The sequence below is a fragment of the Rhinichthys klamathensis genome, unplaced genomic scaffold (assembly GCF_029890125.1).
Source record: "Rhinichthys klamathensis goyatoka isolate OS25496 unplaced genomic scaffold, OSU_Roscu_1.1 h1tg000056l_1, whole genome shotgun sequence".
Classification (NCBI taxonomy): domain Eukaryota; kingdom Metazoa; phylum Chordata; class Actinopteri; order Cypriniformes; family Leuciscidae; genus Rhinichthys; species Rhinichthys klamathensis.
Window position 1 is genome coordinate 326,258 of NW_026606601.1, and position 21,983 is coordinate 348,240.

The window sequence follows — 21,983 nt, forward strand, 5'->3', positions numbered from 1 at the left end:
AATGTACAGCAGTGACGATCAGTATGAAACAGAAGCTAAAATGTTCATGCATGTTATAGACAAACAATATCTGACATCACTTTGAATCTAAATTAATTGAAAGATTAAGAAAAATATATCAAATTAAAAGATATCAGATCTTCCTGAAGTGATGATACGTTTAAAGGGATATGTAGCAAATTAGCTCAAAATGGAAATATGTATTAATTATAACCAATTATAAATATTTGGATTAGTTTTTAGAATTGACTGTAGCATAATTAGTACAATCATTTAATCAGTTTGTTCAACGAACAGACAGCATAATCAATTCTAGGAAATAAATGATCTTCCTGGCCAAGAAAGAATAACATTTTCTTAATGTATAAAGTACTTGCAGGGTAATAGCATATAGCTAGATCAAGATGTTTAAGTGACTTTGATTTTGTAAGTGGCAAACAGAGACAATAAAGCATGGATATAATGGTTTCAATAAACTAAACTACGGGTAGGCTACACACAAATAAACTAAGCAAAGTTTATATACAGAATAAAAAAGTAAAGAAAAGTAAAGAAAGAGAGAAGAGAAGAAGTGGCAAGATTACAATCAGTTAACCACACGTACGAGAAACTTCAAGAATCAGGCCAGGGTCACCTTAAAAGGGGCACAACAACTTAGAAACGCACCTAAAGGCTGCGAACGGGTGCTTGCATTGACTTTGGTTGCTGAACAAGTCCAGATGGCGTAGATTCTGGAGATTCTTGATGATCTTGCCAGGGGTCACAGGGGCCCCTTTTAAGGTGACCCTGGCCTGATTCTTGAAGTTTCTCGTACGTGTGGTTAACTGATTGTAATCTTGTTTAACCACTCGTCATCAGATAAAATTATGTTCGATTCCTTCTCCCATTTATCTTTCACATATAATGTAGTGATTTTTAGAAGATTGTATACCTGAATATATTCTAATAGTTTCTTGTGAGTCCCACCGCTATATGCATCAATAAACATATGATGATATTCATTTTTAATTTTTTCATTATTTTTAATATTTTTATTATAATGGTTCCTAAACTGTAAATATCTAAAGAAATCTTGTTTTTCTAAAATACAGGAGTCAGTAAGATGTTGGAAGCTCTTTAAACCTGTATTGGATGAGATTGTACAATATGATGTATTGCCTTTCAACATCCATTGTTTAAACCTTGAATCTAGCTGTGCTAACCTGACTCCGCCAGATGGATTTGCTCCGCATATCCATCTGGAAACCTTCCGTTGAAGTAGTTTTGGTAAGGGCGAAAATACTGGTTAGCTGATTGGCCTATGTTGGTGATAGACGGGCCAAATCAACCAATCAGATCAACAAAATATATGACGTACTAACAGAGCGTATCTTTTCCTCTGAGAAAAGCCTCCAGAGCAGTGTTTTGCTCTTCTTTCAGTGAAGAAATACTCTGTAATTCCGATAAAACTTGCTCGATAGCCACGCTGATGCTAGTTTCATCCGCTGAAGCCGACATGTTCTTTAGACTGAACTGACGCGCTTCTCGTTGCGTCACACCTCAACCCGCCTCAAAGCCAACGCTGATTGGACGTTCGTTTGGTGAACTGCTCCCAAATTTTCTTTAACGGAAAGTATCCAGACTGATCTGCGAGTGAAACCTTGAAAGCTCGCGAGATCAGGATGGTCTCACGAGGCTATAGCTGTGCAGGTTTAAAATCATTGTCATAGGCCACCCATCTTAACACCGTGTGTAGCAAATTAGCTCTAAAAAATATGATTAATAAATAATAACTTGTTATAATTGATTATGAGTATTTGGATCAGTTAATAGAATTAACTCAATGTAGTAAAATTAATATTACAATCAATTAACCTGTTTGTGCCGACAGTGCCGTGAACACTCAGTGCTAATTGTTTATTAATTCTAAGAAATGTACATTTCTGGGGCATGGGAAATGTCTTTCTTACAGTACAGTGTACAGTACTGTTCAGAGCCTGTACCTACGGTGAACGAGACAGCTCAACGCGTTGCAACTGAAGCAAACACATGCAAATAGAAAAACACGCGTGCAAATAGAAAAACACGCGTGCAAATAGAAAAAAAAACACCTGCAAAAAAATACATCTTCATCAGTTTCACAACACACGTGTGCTTCAAATCCAGAAACGCGCTGCAAAAGTTCACAACACAACCAAATACAGAAAACGCGCTGCAAATAACACAGACCACAACGGAAATGTTTCCAGGGGAACCAAATAAGTGACGAACCCGGCTGGGACGTGCTTATTGCTCGTGTGCTTCCCTATGCCCTACTCCCTTCGAAGGGTAGATTGCAGAGCCCTTAAAGTGGGACTTTGGAGTGAGCAAGGCTCTAGTGTGCTGTTAGGCAGCCGTGTGGAACGCACTTGATGAAGGTAGCCACGAAAGACAACGTAATTTCCTCATTATTTTCACCTGGGATGTTCCCATGACAACGCAGCACGGTGTCCAACTATGGAATGCCAAAGCTGACTTAATTAAAAATAAATAAATACATAAATAAATATACGAATAAATGTAAAAAAGCAAAAATACATAAATAAATACATAAATAAATATACAAAGAAATGTAAAAAAAAAAAGTACAAATAAATGAGTATTTATACTTTTATTTCCTTATTTATGTATAATTGTATTTTTTCACACATTTTTTTTATATATACATTTATTCATTTATTTATTTCCACTTTTATTTATTTCCACATTCATTTATGTAGGCCTATATATGTTTTTATGTCTACATTTATTTATTTTCACATTTATTTATTTATACATTTATTTATTTCCACAATTATTTATTTCCACATTTATTTATTTCGACATTTCTTTGTCCGTATGCTAACGAGGGGGGCGTGTTTTACCTCAGACATCAGCAATCGAGCTCAGAGTCAGAGTGGCAGTGCTGAAGCTTTGAGGCCACAGTTACACCTTGTGGTGTGTGACCAAACGAAACGCAAGAGGTGTGCGGACAATATCACATTTTAAGTCATGTATATCACCCTAACTGTATGTAGGGTAGGCTATATAGGGTTAACACACATAGCACACATGAACAGAAACTGCACTTCAACGGGTCTGATAGCAGACACTTGGACATGGAAGCGCATGAAAGTATCCACTATTAATAACAATGTAAACGCGGTGGATAGGGCTGATAAGAGCTTGCGTTTACTGTCGATGATGAGACTCGCACACCAGCGCAGAACGCGGAGAGAAACCAGCGCACATTTCACTGACTTCTACGCAAGCATATTGATCAATGAGTTTGAAACGCGACTCAATACACGGTTTACATTCGCGTTTCATAATTTCGTATGCATAACAGGTGACAATTCAAATGCTTAAAACACAACCCATATTTCATAGATGCTGCTCTGAATTTGGAATTGTTCTTAAATCAAACAAAAGGGGCTCATGTAAACGCAGCTAGTGAGCCACGCATCTCAGCCCATGCAGTGGAGGACAGAAGCAAGCATCATCATGCCCATTCAAACAGCACCTGCCGTGCCCATGGTCGTGCTGATATTGCCCCCTATAAATTGATGTTATATCTACCAAACAGGGGCGGAGTGGGACCAAAAAATCTACCGGGAAATTTCGTAGACCACCGGCCCTCGTCGCCGGCAGGGCCGGATTAAGAGCCCCCTGGGCACAATGTCTTGTAGGTCCCCTCTTTGGCAGGCCAAATGTATATTTTGTCCAGGGACATTTTAATATGGCATTTACAGTTTTACTGATTTAAAAGTAACTTTGTTGTACTATGCTGGAGTAAAGTTCATAAATGGTCGTTCTTTCCCATAGGAATTTTTAAAACTATGTTGGGTGGACCTCTGTGCCTCTAGGGGGGTTCGGGGGCATGCTCCCCCGCAAGAATTTTTTTTACATTTTAAGGTTAAATGCATCAATCTCGTGCTCTTTGAGAGATCAAAATTAAGAGCTTCAACCCATGAACTGCTCGTTGAACAAAGAAAAAGCATTGATTTGTACCAGGATAATAAAGAGGGCATCTTTTTAGTTATGAGAGTCTCAGTCTGCATTACATTCAAGGCCGGACTTACCATTGGGCTTGACTGGGCTGCAGCCCATGGGCCCCGCCCAGTAGGGGGCCCCCTCCCTTACCCGTTTTCGTTCGTTTGTTTTGTTCAGTTAAACTTGTATATGCCAGATATCCCGAAATTATTAGCCGTATTTCCACTGTCTGGCCATGTGCAAGCGAGGGCTATAATCAGCCCAAAGTAGTGACTTGAGCGCTTGAAAACAAAATCCAATACACTATAGTGCGCGCGTACGCGCCGAACGCGTCTTTTCGCACTCATGGAGTAGAAAGGCTATAGTTTGAAAGACGGAGGGGAGCACGGAATAAAATACCCGGGCCTTAATATCCCCCGACTGAGAGCTTCGAGGCTATAATCAAACGGCGCAACCTGATATTTATCACAAAGAATAACACGCGTGTTGATCTGCATCTGCTCCATTGCGGTCGGCTACTTTAAACAGCTTCAATTGGGCTTTTAGTCCAAAAGAGCGCACATTTAGAAAAATCTTGATAAATTCTCATGTTCACGTCTCGTTGCTTTAAAGAGAATGATAATTTCTATTTATTTTTTTCACAAAATTATGTGCTCTGGAGAATTTTGAGCGCTCTCTCCACTGCCATCACAATATAGGAATGTGTCATCAAAATGATAAAAAAAAAAAAAAAAAAAAAAAACATTTAGGCCTAACGAGTTCCCGTTTAATATATTTAAAACACGAGCCTATGATATGTGAGTTATCACACCAGCAAGAGCGCTGATTTTCCGAACATCTGCACAATCGCAAATGTGACATCAGTTCAATCAAAGAAAACAGAGCAAACAGCTGAACCGCTGCGCCTCCGAGTAACACGTGTTTTGTTCCTCAAAAAATCTTAATTTTTGATAGAATCAGACAAGTAAATGGTTCAATTAGGCTACCCATTCATACATACAGTCGTTTGCTAGATTAAACGAATTAGGATTTTTGAACGAATCGGTTGAATAAAGGATCCAACTCCCTCATTAAGATGGAGACTTGCCGCCACCTACTGGCGGTGTTAGTTTGATAGTTAAAATGGTTTCATAGTTAATTTTTCTCAATCATTTCATATTTCTACATTAAAATTTTTACATTTAAAACATTAATCTCTTAACATAATTTATGCAATTATAAATCCATACATGCCATGTCTAAACAGAAATGGATCAGACCAGAAATGGTCAATCCAAAAATGGATTTTATTGATACCGACTTCCTTTTATTTGGTCATAATAAGGCATACACCGTGTCTTTGTATTCTGATTGAATTTGTTGACTAAATTTAAGAATCTGACAGATAGCTATGACAATGAATTAAAAAAAATACTGTTTTCTCTTGGCTTTATTATTAGAGTTTTGATCTTATCTCAACCTAGAGAGCACATCCTGCATTCTATTGTATTATAATGACTATTTAAAATTAGCCTACCACTACACTTTGACTATAGGCATGTTGCATATTAATTGTTGTAGGAACCTCAAAGCATATTTAAATTTTTGTGTAATTTGTGCTTCTCCATGATGTTTGTATACCATATAGGGCCCAAACATAAACTCAAGCCCAGGGGCCCCCAGCCCCCTAAGTCCTGCCCTGATTACATTATCAATGATGTTTTAGGATGCCAAACAATTATTATTATAATGTAATAATGATTTATATAATTATTCCTATGACGTAAAATCCATTTAGCCTATAAATGTACTATAGCCTATAAATGAAAATGAATATTTCAAAAGTATATTTTAGCCTACATTACACTATAATATAGGACAATTAAAATATTTTTGTCCTAATTTCTTCATTTGCAAGAAATAAACCCTTGAGCTTTTAGGAGAAAACACCAGATAACCATGCTGATCGCGTGAGCAAAGTAATCACCCAGCACAGACAGGATGCCTTTTCTTAAAGTCTTGTGCTGTTTTATAAAGACACAAAGCCATATCATGGTTTCAATTTTAGTTCGTTGGCAAAATATAACGCTAGAGACCTTAATGTTAGGTTATACATTTTACATCTTTACATATGTGCTGGGAAAAGGGAGAAGAGAGAGTTCGGAAAAAGGCGGATTCGAACTCGGGTCGAGCGCATCAAAAGCTGCTTTCAAGCACTTCACGCCCTACGACCTACGCCACTGTAGCTGTTTCAAAACGAGTGTCTTTTTGCTTTAAAGACAGGCACTTAGTGCAAATATACGCTCTGTTATAGAAAATGTTTAAAAAAATGTTTTCTTCCCCTCGCTTGGGCCCCAAGTGCGCATGGCGAATTTGCAATGAATATATTTTATCAGACCGGCCCTCGCGGCCTCGAAACAATACCGGCCCACCGGGAAAACTCCCGACTCTCCCGATTGCCACTCCGCTACTGCTACCAAACCTTATTAAATAGGTAGGCTATACATCATCATATATGTCAAGTTCTTAATATTAATCGATAAACTACTCAGTTATAATTATAATAAGGCACTATGGCTGTTATCAGTAAAATAAAATTAACAAAAGTCATTAAAAGTCAAAATCTTAATACAGAGGAGAATGCTTTTACACTGCAAATACAATTGCATAAAAGTCGTTATGAGATTAATGTCCTCCATTGGCCAACAGCGCGGACAAGACATCTAGCCTTTATTATATGATATCTATGGTTGTGAGTATTTGGAGCACACCTGTGTTGTGAAACTGATGAAGATGTTTTCTTAATTTGTGGGTGTGTTTTTTTTCTTTGCACGCGTTTTTCCATTTGCATGCGTTTTATTTTATTTGCATGTGTTTTTTTCTATTTGCACGCGTTTTTTTCTATTTGCATGTGTTTTCTTCAGTTGCAGCGCGTTGAGCTCTCTCGCCCACCGTATGTACCCTTACAAAAAACAAGTTTATTCAAGTGTGCCATTAGTAGCCTATACATCTTTTTAACTAAAAATAAGAAAGTATACTTTCAGTCTACATTGTATGTACTTCTTAGAAATATACTTCAAATTGCACTTAAGTATACTTCATAAAATTAACTTGAAGTATACTTCTTTTTCGTAAGGGTAGTCAAAATCTATGATTGATTAGTGACTCCAGATATGAGCTTGAGACACGGACAACTTTACGTGTGACATGAACAAGATTTTATTAACTAGACAAAACATTTAAACTACTAACATACACATACATAGGCCTACAGTTTACTTAGGGAAAGAGAGTTGAAGTAGAATACAGGAATGCAAGAATTTATAGCATTGTATTTTTTTCAGCAGATCAACAGCCTTGAGCAAACCATCAGTTTAGTTCTAACACACCCTTCTTTAAAAGTGGTAAGAATACTAAATGTATCAAATAATGAGACTAAGTTTGGTACTTGCATGTCTCGCCCATTTAAATTAAACTGTCCTGATGCTATTTGTTGAGGCTCCAGTTGATCTTTGCTGGTGTTGTCTTGATGAGAGATAATTAGTTTTATTCCGTATGTTCTCCTCTGGTGAATAATACAATTTTTACAGTCTTTTAAAGTTAAAATTACAATAATTTTTACAGTGACTATAAACCCAACAAGTAGGGCACTATATGCCAATTTTGCTAAATTGATTGCTAACAGTAAAGTTCAATTTTAACCGTAGCATGTTATAATCAATAGTTGATTAAAAAAGTGGAACAACTTTTCTGTTTCTGATACTTCAAATCTATCATTGAATGACACTGAATCTGCATCACTAAAGTCTAGATGACTTGAAGATGCCTTCAGAAACATTTAACATACATTTTACCAATATAACATCATTTTTTTCTCAAAATCAAAATGTTTGAAAAAGCTCCACAGATTCTGCCCTGGCCTGCTGATCAGTATATGAATTCAGTAGCTACATACTGCAAATAAAGGCTACTATCATTCTTTCTGTACAAACAATTTTTCTTTTTATAAAGAGGTGCAAGAAGTAAAGAAATAAAACGGTTCATCCATGTTTTGAGGAGCACACAGAGGAAGTTAACAGAGATGTTGTTTCCACATGGCAGGAGCTGTAGATCACCTCTGTGAGAACGTCATCAGAACCTGCAGATACACTTTATTATCATATGTTTCTATCATGGAGCTCAGTTTATGCATAACTAAACTTGTACATTGTACTTACTGGCAGAGTGGCAGAGACAGATGAATCCCATGAATCCAGACAGAAATAAACCAATACCAGTGAAAACCAGCACTACTAAAAGCCATGAGCCTGTCAAAAGAAAGAATAAGGCTTTAATCCATGTTTAATCTTTATCAGATTTATTATGTTTTATTAAATACATTTTAAATTAACATGCCACATCATATGATCATGAAAGGAGGAAATGTCAATGTTTGTTTTAGTTTTTACAGATATTTAGATGATTAGTTTTGTATTGTGTTGTGAGTGAATGAACCTTCAGAGTGAATGTGATCAGTATGAGGAACAGCTGCAACAGAAAAGATCTCAGATCAAATCATATTACAATAAAAAAACTGATTACTGAATCATGATTACAGACATCAGTGTTTCTAGATGATCTCACTGTCAGGAAAATGATTCTTCTTATTTAACATTTAAAACAGATTTAATATTCTATTATAAACAAAGCAAAAATACACTTACATGTTTCTGTCTCTCTGGTTTCAGGCCGAGCAGAAGCTGGTATGAACACAGCTGATAGAGCTGATAGAAACAGTGTGTCAGAGTGGGATGAGATATGAGAGATATGAAACTATTAGCCTAAAATCAGTTGGCAGAGACAGTGATCAATAATACAGTTTAGCTGTAATTTTACTGTATAGCAATATTTGACTGCTAAATCCTGCAACTGACTAATCGTGGTATTTTAAGAAAGCAATAAACTAAGAAATAATCATTTTCAAATTTAAAGTCATTTAAAGATAAATGAGCAAAATGCCTCATTGTTATGTTTTATATTCAAAATAAACATAACTCACAAGTTTTTTTGGCATTCAAAGTTTCACCAGTAGAGGTCGCTGTTGAAGCTGCAAAGAGAATTAAACGATGTCAAAGGAAGCATTTAGTTTGGAAATAAAACTATATTTGGTTCTGGCATTGATACAGTAAAACATACAAGAATACAATATAAATATATAAAAAACTGAAAAGTGAGCTGTGCAGAATCATTTAATGTGATAAACATTACAGACATGTGTGATCATCATCAGCTAAAGACATAGGTGTCATTTACACTGGGGACGCTGGGGACATGTCCCCACCACTTTTTGAAATGGCTGATTTTGTCCCCACCACTTTTTGAAAGCATTTGGTTAAAATGTTCTGAAAAATCAAGCGAACCAAGAAATGTGGTTTATTTGCACAAAATAAAACATGCAATGCAGTTTAGATACAGAAAGAAACAATGTACATTGTCCAAAAAAGTAACTTAATCAAAATAAACTATTACTGATTCTAAAATGACCCAAAAACATGCATGCGCCGATCAGTAAAGCCTGGTTCACACGGCAGGATAATTAGGCCGATTTTAGCCCCGATTTACCCCTTCCGACAATCTTAAAGGGTCACTTCACCCATTTGCATTAAGGTTTGTATTGTTAGAAACCCAGTCATATATTATAATGATGGTGGAATTTTGCTTGTTTTTTTTTTCTGAGATGGGAGAAAAAAGGATTTAAGTGTTTTACTTCCATCCTATCGTGACGTAAATATCGTCATTTTGCGTCACGATAGGACGGAAGATAAATTTCATTGCATATTAAGAAAACTACAGCCTTTAGCTCATTATTATTCAAGGGCGTGGGACCCACTCACCCCACCGGCCTATTACAGATCAGTGGGTGGGACTAAACCTGAAGAAACTAAACTATTAATCCGCCATCTTGCTTGGAAGACAGCAAGCTAAGCTAACAAGCGCTCAAGGAGTTAGATTTACCATAATGCCTGAATTTACGACACACGATATGGAAGACGAGGATTTTGAAAATCTTTTGCTCGAAACTGATGTTCGTGGCTATTTATACGAGCCACAATATAGCGAAGAGCAGCTGAGGCTGATGGAGGAACAAGAGGCGGCGGCGTCGGGTTCGTTGTTGTGGGAAGAATGAGACGGGAATCGACGAACATTTAAACATTTTAATAGTAAAATAAACAAATACAAAACAAAAGTATAAGCCAGCAGCCCCGCACTGCTGGCCACACACAACAGAAACAAAACACACCATAAAATCAGGCCTGTTCCTCTCTCGATCTGCCCTATCGCTCCTCGTTTTATGCGTCCGCTCCTCGGTGTGAGACGCGAGAGAGACCAGTGCGTCTCACAGGTGTCGTTCATTATCACTCACGCCACCGGCCGCGCGCCGCTCTCACGTCCCTCGTCCTGCTCGCCACAGCCAACTAACTATACATTTTGTGTGAAATGAATTTCTAACTCTGGTGGCAGCTAACGTTAGCCCTGTAGAGTAGACGGAAGAGTGATTTCTCTGATGTTTGCGACTTTGCGCTGTTCTGGATTAGTGGGAGTGGCTTGCGGAGCTGTGCAACGTGGTGCATTCTGGGAGTTGTGGTCTTACACACAAATGCGCCCTAAAGTTATTTTCTGTCTTTTCTCGGTCAAGAGGGCACCAAATTCAATATTTCTTTTACATTTCGACTACATATATGACCCACTTTCAATAAAGATTAATGTTGAAATGGGTGAAGTGCTCCTTTAAGGATGCTCCGATTATCATAAAATAATCTGATTAGATATTCCTGCCATGTGTGGTGTGTTAAGACTCCTCTCGTCTGCTCGGAAGGACGCCGGCACCGCTCAGATCTTTAATCGGGGATGTCCAACATGTTGGATTTTTTTGGCCCCATTTCTCCTTGTGTGTGGTGTCCCCCGGGGACAAACGAGCACGCAGCCTGTGGAGGCTACTTGTCCGGTTGGGCAAGTAAAATTCTCTTTTACTTCTCCCTTCAAAAAATCCACTTGTCCCGGACAAGCGTTAATGTCGAGGCCTGTAGTATGGTGCTTTGGCACTGTTCGGTTGAGCTGGTGTTGCAGGGACTGTTACATGTGCAGTCGACATTGTTGAGGGTTTTAAGGCCTGTTCACTCTGGGACGAATTTCGTGCGCGATATTCGCCGACATTTAACGCCTTGTGACTGAACAAAGGGCGCCAATGTGAGTGTGCACACCGATGCGAAAAACGCCACACATAAAAGCGTCGTTTTTACAAAACGCATCGGGTTCGTTTTTTTAGTTTGACGCGCCGCGTCAAAAACTATCCGACCAATGAGATTGGCGCTTTTGCTCACGTGTCTGGAGCTTCTGAAGTTACAGTAAAACACAACTTGGGGGCGCTCAAACACAAAACGGTCTTGCCGAGCACACAAACGTAACGGCGAAGAAGATATACGCCAAGTAGCGTCTACACTGCCGGGAAGAAATAAGACGAGGAAGATGCAAGGCCAGATGAATGTAGAGCCGCTGGTCTCGTTGGTGTCGGAACATGAAGAACTATATGACAAACGCGACAGCGACTACAACACTCTTGATAAAAGAGAATGTTATTGAGTGATATTGCAGAGCAAATGGGCGCCATCTAATGTCAGGGAATGAATTTGCATGTTCACTCGGCTCACCGTCAGCGAAAATCGCTTGGGTGTGAACACAAAAAAACGCGTTGAAAAACGCTGACGAATAACGCGCGCCGATATTGTTTTTTTTTTTATATTGTTGTATGTTTTTTTTCATCTGATCTTTTGTCCCCACCACTTTTCAACACAAACTGACGCCCCTGGCTAAAGACAATAGGTGTGTTCGACTTGAAGCGGCGCTGCACAGATCGATTGATGTATGACATCATAGTACTGGGAGAGTGATTCGAAAGCATGCGGAGCCGTCTAATCTCTAATCACTCTCAGTCTCACGGTTCTCTGATGTCATTCACCGATCGGTTTGGGCAGCGCCTCTTCATGCCGAACAGCAAACACACCTAAAAAGGAAGGGAAAACCTAACCACGCCCCTAACCCACTGCAATTATCATTATTTAAAAAAAAATATTTTATCAAATTAAAAAAGGTAGGCCTATAAATTATGTGCAGATTTTTAAATACTGCTTGGGACTAAATTGGCCCACTTTTTAGTAGAAGCTATACGTTTAAGTGTACTTTAAGTGTAACAATAGTAAACTTTAAACTTTCCCCTGTGGTGAAAATAAAGTTTTTAATGTTGTTTATATATATGGTCTTTTTAAATGCTTTAAGACAAACCATGTGCAATGCAGAAGTCAACACCATTGCTGAGTATTTTCTCTTTAAAACTGCAGTGAACCAAAGACAGTCTCAAAAAAGCAGTTTGAAATCGCTGGTTTCTGATGTCACAAACTTGTGACCAATCACATCAACGTGTGATCATCAACGAGTGGATCTCTGAGCTGGTGCGAGTGAGTAGAGGCGGGGCTAATTTACATATTCACAGAACCATGTATATACTACCTTTCTAAATACTAAATTTCAAGGAAAAAACATTTAAATATGTAATTTTGGTGATCAAAGTTGAGTTTTAAGGGATGAAATGATTGACTACAGGGGGACTTTAAGTGCACAACTACTTTTCTAATTTGTACTGCATCTGTAGCCTATTAAAAATCAGGTATTAAAAATCCAATAATTTATTTATCCACCCCCGCATTGTGTTCATATTATAATAGTTTTAAATATTAACACTCAGATTAAATTGCATAACTATAAAAAAGTAAACACTGCTGTAAATCTGTGCAATACAACATTCATTACTTCAAACAAAACATTCATACTTCAAAAATTTACAAAAATACCCAGCAGAGAAGTGATATGAACATTTATTGCTTAAATACGCTCTTGAGCACAAAATAATAATATTTGCTATAGATCGACATAACATCTGTTTTACTTTTTTTTTTTTTTTTTACTTTTCAGCACTGCAAGGTTTTTATAGCCTGTATAAAAGGCTATAAAAATTGTATATCCACAAGAAAATATCTCTCCTTTGCAATGCCAGTAATTTCATGCAGTCATGCTCATTGTTCACTAAAAATGCCACTGACTTATCTGCTGAGTAAATTAATAAATACAATATAGCTAACTCTGGAACAGTGTATCATTTACATCAGCAACATATTTCGTGAAATCACCCAGCCCTAAAACTGCTCAATATTAAAGCTCATACAATACGACTTTGTAAAGCTGCTTTGAAACAATTTGAATTGAGCACTATACAAATAAATTTGTCTTCACTTCACTTGATATAGTCCTATATAGCCTATATTAAGTAGGCTATTCGTTCCCCAGATTTAGCAGACATGTATATTACAAGCCGTTCTGCCTGAAGCATTTGTTTGTACAGAAACTTAATCTAACTTCATTCATAAAGTGCTACATGAAGGAATGCGCATGCTCATGCCTCAAGCATCTATTACTCCAATAAGATTTCTGTATTATAAACCAATGAAAATTCAAAAAGAGTAAAGACTTGAAGTACACTATCAGTGGACTAGCCAACACAACAAACAATGTAAGTTTAAAAGATTGTATGTAAAACTATGTGGGGGAAAAAGCTACTCAATCAAAAGAAGGTTAGATTTAGATTAAAAATACTTAATTGTACTTTTAAGTATATCTTGATCAAAAGATTGAGGACAAGTATATGGCAAATACCTTTCTGTCAGTCAAGTATACTTAAGTGCAATATCAAGTATATTTCTGAGAAGTAGGCTACCACATAACCTATATTTCTGAGAAAAATAGACTGAAAGGTCTATACTTAATTGAAGTTCAAAAGATTTAGTTAAATTTTTTACATTGAAGCAATTTAAAGTGAAATGAGCAAAATACCTCTGTAATTGTCAAGTATGTTCTCTTACGAGAGTATCTCTCGTACTGCGTAATAGCTTACGCTAGGGGGAAAACCTCTTTTCCACGAGATATTGAAGCCAAAAATTATCCTTAATTTTTTATTAATGTAAAACGCTTTGCAGCAGCAAGCAGACATAGGCGAAACAGCTGGCGCGCCTATTGGCTGCTCTTGCGGCAAATGCAGCAGCCTATCGAGAGAGACTCTGCGTGACGTAATGACCAATGGGGGCAACTCGCGCCCATATCGTCACGTCCCGCCAGAAAGGGCATGGTCTCACTCTATAAATATGCTCGTTAGGCTGGTACAAGCTGATTTTCATCTCTTCAGCGAAGCACACACATCGCTGGATCCGGAGTGAGAAGCCGCGCCGTCGAAGCAAGCTTTTCAGCGGGACGAGCTCTGGAGTCGCTGGCCTCGCCGCCTTCAACTGCCGTACCTGCTGCGCTTTCCGGCGTTATATATCCTTTTATATCACTTTGTATCCTTACTCTGCTGAGAGTGTTTGCTCGCTTACTTGACGCGACTCACACTTCTCATCACAAAAGAGCTGCGTCTTTTTAAAGATGCCATCCTGTGGCTCGTGCCACGCCCCACTCAGCGACGGGGGCCGTCACGTCATCTGTGTGTCCTGCCTAGGTGAGGATCACGCGGACATCGCGCTCGCTGACGGCGGATGTCCTCATTGCGAGCTTTTGCCTATGGTGACTCTGAGGACTCGCCTGGCATCATTCTCCGAGCCTTCACCACAGCCCGCCGTGGTGCCGCGCCGCAAGAAGCGCCGCGCCCAGCGCGCTCCCGAGCTCTCTCCAGCCCGCCAAAGCTCGCCGGTTCGCCCGCCAGCTTCGCCGGCTTCGCTCGAGTCGCTCACTGACGGACAACGGCCGCCGCCTGCCGCCGCGTCCGTCCACGAGTTCGACAAACCCACCGAGGCGTGTTCTCTTCTGGCATCTGATAGCGAGGATTGGGCGAGCTCCTTGGACCTCCCCTCCGCTAGCGTTTCCCGCCAAACCACTGGTAAGAGAGCCGGCATTGAGACTGAGCTGATGCGTCTGCTCTCTCAGGCCGTGGAAAGCATCGGCCTCGACTGGGAGGCGCCCGCGCAACCGCCGCGCGAGTCGTCAGGGAAACGGGCCAGCATCAAGACCGCGGGCCCTAAGACCGCGGCTAGCTTTCTTTACGTTATAAGAAATCTACCCCGCCCCCCCATGGGCGTGCGTCACCGGCAAATGAGAAAAGAGTGTGTTTTAGTCCCCGCCGAGGCCGGGCTAATCTCCATTTCTCAAACATTTCTCAGCTCCTAGTTTGAGCGGCTGAAAATGTCATTATTGCAGCAATGAGCCTGTTGTATAACACGCACACCTGCATACAAACGCAGACACACACAAAACTGTGATGATACTCTCTTATCTGCTTGTGCTAATGTAGTTCTCCCTGTGGCCCAGTGGCGGAACCCGAAGCCTTCGCGCGAGAGACCCGTGTTCGATCCCGGCTCTCGCAGCAGATAAAAATTTAGTCTCGCCGCGGCCAGACTTCCACCGAAACTTTTCGCTCGTTCAGTTCCAGAAAATGCGACTGTTCCAGTGTATTTTGCAGTAAACAAGCTGGTACCACGGCCCGCTTGCCTGCACATAAAGGCCGTTTCCACGGCGACCCAGAAAAATAATGTAATCATTGTATTTCTGGTTTTCCGGCCACAGCCGATGGTGTTATAAGTGTAATAAAATGCTCACAGCCCAGTGTTCATTTCTACACACAAACACAGCCCGCCACGGTACAGGGCTCGCACAAATGAAATCGACGCATGTCAATTGTGCATTAAATGTTGTGAATGTGCCCACAACCCAGTGCCCACAAACACTACCACGGTTTCTGTAAAACGAAACCAACACAAGTCTTCCTAGCCTCCTAGGAAATCGACGGTGTTTCAGTATCGCCGTGGCCAGACTTCCACTGAAATTTTCGCTCGTTCAGTTCCTGAAAATGTGACTGTTCCAGTGTATTTTGCAGTAAGCAAGCCAGTACCATGCCCGCTTGCCTGCACACAAATGCTGTTCCCACGGCGACCCAGATAAATCACATAAACGGTGTATTTTCTGGTATTCCGGCCACAGCCGATGGTGTTATGAGTGTATTGAAAATGCCCACAACCCAGGGCTGATTTCTACACACAAACACAGCCTGCAAAAATGCAGGGCTCGCACAAACAAAATCGCCTCATGTCGATTGTGCACTAAATGTAGTGAATGTGCCTACGTCTCAGTGCCCACAAACACTACACACCACATGTCCCACGGGTTCTGTAAAAACGAAACCAACACGCATTCAGTCAGCTCAGGCCGACGGTGTTTTTCAGTGCAGTAAATGTGCCCGCTGTCCTGCGCCCACATTCACTCACAGACATGTTAAGCCCCACGGGGCTCGCCCCGCTCTCTCTCCCTCAGCAAACTGCTATAAGGGTTTTGAGCGCGGCCAGGCTGCCCGCCGCGATCGGCGCGCCCCCCGCCTCACACACTGTAAACACAGTGTCTGCGTTACAGCACGCCGGAGCTCCCTTCCCGTCACTATGTCTCAGCCAGAGCCCAGATCTCATTCTACCCCTAGCTATTCACGCGAAAGTGTGGGCACAGCTTCCTGGGGTATCAGAATGGGTGCTGAACACTATAAAAAGAGGCTATTCGCTACAGTTCGCTCGACATCCCCGCCGTTATACGGCGCGCGTCGAGACGACGGTGAAAAACGAAGTATCTCATCTACTTCGAGCCGAGAGAGCGAAACTACTGAGCAAAGGTGCTATAGAACCTTTATCTCAAGCTCAGAGCAAAGGGGGCCTACACAGCAGATATTTTCTGGTACCGAAAAAAGATGGAGGTCTCAGACCCATTTTAGATCTGCGACAGCTGAACAGAGCGCTTGTGAACGCCAGTTCAGAATGCTTACGACCAGGAAAATCCTCGCGCAAGTGCGCCACGGGGACTGGTTTACGTCAATAGATCTGAAAGACGCCTATTTCCAAATACAAATAGCGTCCCATCACAGACGATTCTTGAGATTCGCTTTCGAGGGCCAGGCATATCAATACACAGTCCTGCCGTTCGGCCTGTCCCTAGCACCTCGTACATTCACAAAGTGCATGGACGCGGCGCTCGCACCCCTGAGACTTCAGGGCATGCGAGTCCTGAACTACTTGGACGATTGGCTGATTCTAGCTCGATCACGATCGGAGCTCATAGAACACAGGGCCGCATTACTCGAGTACCTCGAGGAGCTGGGCCTCACAGTCAATTGGGCGAGGAGCTCACTGTCTCCCAGTCAGAAAATGTCCTTTCTGGGAACAGTGTTAGACTCGCTATCCATGACGGCGCGCCTGTCACCAGAGCGCGGACTAAATATTCAGCGTGTCGCGAAATCCTTCCGCCACGGCTCGATAGTTCCGCTTAAAAGGTTTCAGAAAATGCTGGGGCTGATGGCCTCAGCAGCCTCTGTACTCCAGTTGGGCTTGCTTCGCGTGCCCCCACTGCAGATGTGGCTGAAAGCGCGGGTTCCACCCAGGGCATGGACAGCGGGTCTGTTTCGCCTCAGGGTCGACCTACAGTTTGTTTCAGCTCTGGAAAATAACCGACTGGTATCAGTCAGGTGTGAGTCTGGGGACCGCTTCGAGTGTGGAGGTGGTGTCTACGGACGCCTCCACCTCGGGGTGGGGAGCGCTGCTCGAGGGCAGACCGCTAGCTGGCCTGTGGTCAGAACGGGAAAAGCTCCTTCACATAAACTGCTTGGAGATGATAGCAGTCGACAAAGCACTACGGCGTTTTAGTCCCCAGGTAACAGGCCACCACGTCTTGGTCCGGTCGGACAACATGTCAGTGGTGGCATACATAAATTGCCAGGGCGGCGTCAGGTCACGAAACCTTCACAGGCTGACGGAACGCCTCCTGGTCTGGGCTCAGCACAACCTGCTCTCACTGAGAGCAGCGCACGTGCCTGGTCACCTGAATGTGGGACCAGACAGACTGTCCAGGAACAATGTTCCAGCAGGGGAGTGGTCGCTAGACACGCAGACGGTCCAGCTGCTGTGGAAAACGTTCGGCAGAGCACAGGTGGACCTATTCGCGTCCCACGAAAACGCTCATTGCCCGAAGTTTTTCTCGAAAAGCAAGGACGCGCTGGCTCATGTTTGGCCCCGCTGCCCCCTATATGCTTTTCCTCCTGTCTCGCTCCTGCCTCAGGTGTTGGAATGAATCAGGGAAAATGGATGCCCAGTGCTGCTCGTAGCTCCGCTCTGGACAAACCAGACGTGGTTCCCTGCCCTGATGCAGCTGACCAGCACTGCCCCATGGCCTGTACCATTGAGGAGAGACCTCCTCTCTCAGGCGGAGGGCTCGATTTGGCACCCTCGCCCGGAGCTGTGGTCCTTGCACGCATGGGCCATCAACGGGTACCCTCTAGCCTCCCAGAAGGAGTGTTAAACACGATCGCGCAGGCTAGAGCTCCGTCTACCCTCGAAATGGTCTGATTTCTCTGCATGGTGTCAAGCCCAGAGCTTTTCACCTGTGGAATGCGGGGTTTCGGAAGTGCTTTCCTTCCTTCAAGAGCTACTGGATAAGGGCAGGACCCCATCCACGCTCAAAGTATATGTGGCGGCCATAGCAACGTTTGCAAAACCGGTGTCCGGCCAGTCGCTGGGGAAGAACGACTTAGTCGTGCGTTTCCTTAGGGGAGCTCGGAGGCTAAACCCTCCCAGGCCCCCTTCAGTCCCGACGCGGGACCTTTCCACGGTCCTGGAGGCCATGAAAGGCGCCCCGTTCGAGCCAATCCAGCTGGTGGACATGAAACACCTGTCGTTCAAAACAGTGTTTCTCATGGCTCTCGCTTTAGTGAAGCGCATAGGGGACTTGCAGGCGCTTTCAGTAAGCGCGTCATGTATGGAGTTTGGGCCTAATGACTCGAAGGTCATTCTCAAACCTAAGCACGGGTATGTGCCGAAATCCCTCAATACACCGTTTAGGGCCCAGGTAATTTCCCTGTCCGCCCTTCCGATTCTCAATGAGGACGAGAGTCTCCTTTGCCCCGTCAGGGCATTAAGAGCTTATGTGTCGCGCACGTCTGTTTTCAGACAGACTGAGCAGCTTTTCGTTTTGTTTGGCGGGCGCTCCAAGGGACTTGCCGCCTCAAAACAGAGCCTATCCAGATGGATAGTGGATGCCATTGCGCTCGCTTACACTGCAAAGGGCCTGCAGTGCCCCTTGGGTGTCAGAGCGCACTCCACGAGAGGCGTGGCCTCTTCGTGGGCATGGTCTAGCGGGGTTTCCTTGCAAGATATCTGTACGGCCGCGGGCTGGGCCTCGCCGTCTACATTTATAAAATACTATAACCTGGAGGTACCCGCCTTACAAGCTAAGCTTTTGGCGGTCTAAAATTCAGTGCTATCTGCCCCGCTGAGCGGCCCAGATACTGAGTTTACTGCAGCCCCATGAGTGTTGACACACGTACGGCCACCCAGATCAGGCTGAAAGCTTTCACCCTGGCTGCGCGTTTTATTGTCATATGATAGCCCCGCTGGGTGCTATTTTATAAGGAATGACGCTTCCAGCCTCTCTTCCTCCACTCTATGTGAGTTTATGGTGATTATGCACTATATGAGCCCTGGGCTTCGGCCCCTGGGACTTTGGTGTTGGATCCCTGTACGCACGGCGTGTTGCATTGTGTTCCCCTAGCGTAAGCTATTACGCAGTACGAGAGATACTCTCGTAAGAGAACGTACTCGGTTACTAACGTAACCTCGGTTCTCTCTAGAGAGGGAACGAGTACTGCGCATCTTGCCGTGCTTGGAATACGCTCTGGTTCGCTTCGGCGATGAAAACCAGCTTGTATCAGCCTAACGAGCATTTTATAGAGTGAGACCATGCCCTTTCTGGCGGGACGTGACGATATGGGCGCGAGTTGCCCCCATTGGTCATTACGTCACGCAGAGTCTCTCTCGATAGGCTGCTGCATTTGCCGCAAGAGCAGCCAATAGGCGCGCGAGCTGTATCGCCTGTGTCTGCTTGCTGCTGCAAAGCGTTTTACATTAAAAAAAATTAAGGATAATTTTTGGCTTCAATATCTCGTGGAAAAGAGGTTTTCCCCCTAGCATAAGCTATTACGCACTCGTTCCCTCTCTAGAGAGAACCGAGGTTACGTTAGTAACCGAGTACGTTTTATTTTCAAAATAAACATAACTCACAAGTTGTTTTGGCTGTCAAAGTTTCACCAGTAGAAGTCGCTGTTGAAGCTGCAAAGAGAATTCAAATTATGCATTTAGTTTGGAAATAAAACTCTAGTTGAAGTAGTACTGGTATTATAGTATGACATAAAATATAACATATTAGAAATGCTCTATGAGAATCCTCTACATGTGTATTGCTCACTTGTTGTTGTGGGAGTTTGATCCGTAGTTTGACCAGTAGAGACTATCACACATTGGACAAATAAAAGTAGATGTAAAGTAATTCATTTGTTTTTAAGAAAAGTGATTACATTTTACTGTTGTATATAAATCAGTTATTTCAAAATATGCATTTAAAAAACTTACTCTGGATTGATATTGTCACTGGATCGGAGTGAGGAGATGGTACGAGAACTTGTGACTTCTTCACAGTGTAGAAGCAGGTTATTCTCACAGATGAACTCTGACCTTCTGACCAAATATTGATCTGAGATCCAGTGAGTGAGAGCTGACATGATGAGCTCAGTTTTGAGAAACTTTCTCTTCCATGTATGTTAAAGACACACATCTCCATCTTTAGATCTTCAGTATTCTCACAGCTCAGCTGAACTGTGTCTGTGTCCTCAATAACTGAAGCAGATGCTGTTAACTTGGCCTGAGGAAGACCTAATGAATAAAAAAGAAAAAGACTGAGAAATGACCAAAAAGCAATGGGACATTTTGAATGCTTGGTTTCTGTTTTTAAAAATGGCTGGCAGAGAAACCTCATTGTGTCACAGTGTCTGGTTGTGTTTCCCTGGGTTGTCACTAGAGGTCCTCGTTCTCACGGTGTCTTTCACATTTGACTTCAATTCCCAGCATTCTGTCTGTCACTCATCAGTTAATTGCACTCAGCTGTTTCCCATCACCTTGTTAGAACTGTGTGTATATATACCCTGGCTGTTTCTGTGTTAGTTGTCGAGTCCTTGTTAGATGTCCTCACACTTCCTGGTTGGTTTATTGCCTGTTCCTGTATTTTGTTAATCTTGTTGGATTGCTTACATGGTATTTGACCCTTGCCTGGACTGGATTACGTTTTATGGATTACCCCAAATAAATATATCTAACTGCATTTGGATCTGCTGTCTCTCTCTCGTGTGTGTCGTGACAGAAGGACTCGACCACTACTAGATACAGCAGTACGGGTACGATCCGGTCGGTATGTGGATCGTGCTATTTAGAGCGTTTAGCTCGGATCCTGGAGACGCCCTTCAGACTTTTAGTGTCTGCTGTTCCAGAGCCGGAGCCAGTGTCTGCTGTTCCAGAGCCGGAGCCAGTGTCTGCTGTTCCAGAGCCGGAGCCAGTGTCTGCTGTTCCAGAGCCGGAGCCAGTGTCTGCTGTTCCAGAGCCGGAGCCAGTGTCGTCTGTTCCAGAGCCGGAGCCAGTGTCGTCTGTTCCAGAGCCGGAGCCAGTTTCTGCTGTTCCAGAGCCGGAGCCAGTGTCGTCTGTTCCAGAGCCGGAGCCAGTTTCTGCTGTTCCAGAGCCGGAGCCAGATTCTGCTGTTCCAGAGCCGGAGCCAGATTCTGCTGTTCCAGAGCCGGAGCCAGTGTCGTCTGTTCCAGAGCCGGAGCCAGTGTCGTCTGTTCCAGAGCCGGAGCCAGTGTCGTCTGTTCCAGAGCCGGAGCCAGTGTCGTCTGTTCCAGTGTCCACAGACAAAATGGCCGCCGGGCCGGTGTCTGTTCCTTAGCCGGTGTCTGCTGTTCCTGAGCGGGTGTCTGCTGTTCCTGAGCGGGTGTCTGCTGTTCCTGAGCGGGTGTCTGCTGTTCCTGAGCGGGTGTCTGCTGTTCCTGAGCGGGTGTCTGCTGTTCCTGAGCGGGTGTCTGCTGTTCC

General features: G+C 42.9%; 1 protein-coding gene and 1 long non-coding RNA gene across 2 annotated transcripts in view; both read right to left on the minus strand.

Annotated features, from left to right (window-relative positions):
* LOC130083499 (uncharacterized) overlaps positions 1 to 21,983 on the minus strand; it is a 95,870-nt gene that overhangs the window by 70,816 nt on the left and 3,071 nt on the right. The gene's annotated exons all lie outside the window — the stretch shown is intronic.
* Positions 8,191 to 20,183, minus strand: LOC130083503 (uncharacterized). Its single transcript, XR_008806847.1, has 4 exons — positions 20,133 to 20,183; positions 9,008 to 9,055; positions 8,464 to 8,496; positions 8,191 to 8,276 (listed from the first exon to the last, which is right to left on the minus strand). It is a non-coding gene; the product is annotated as an uncharacterized LOC130083503 (long non-coding RNA).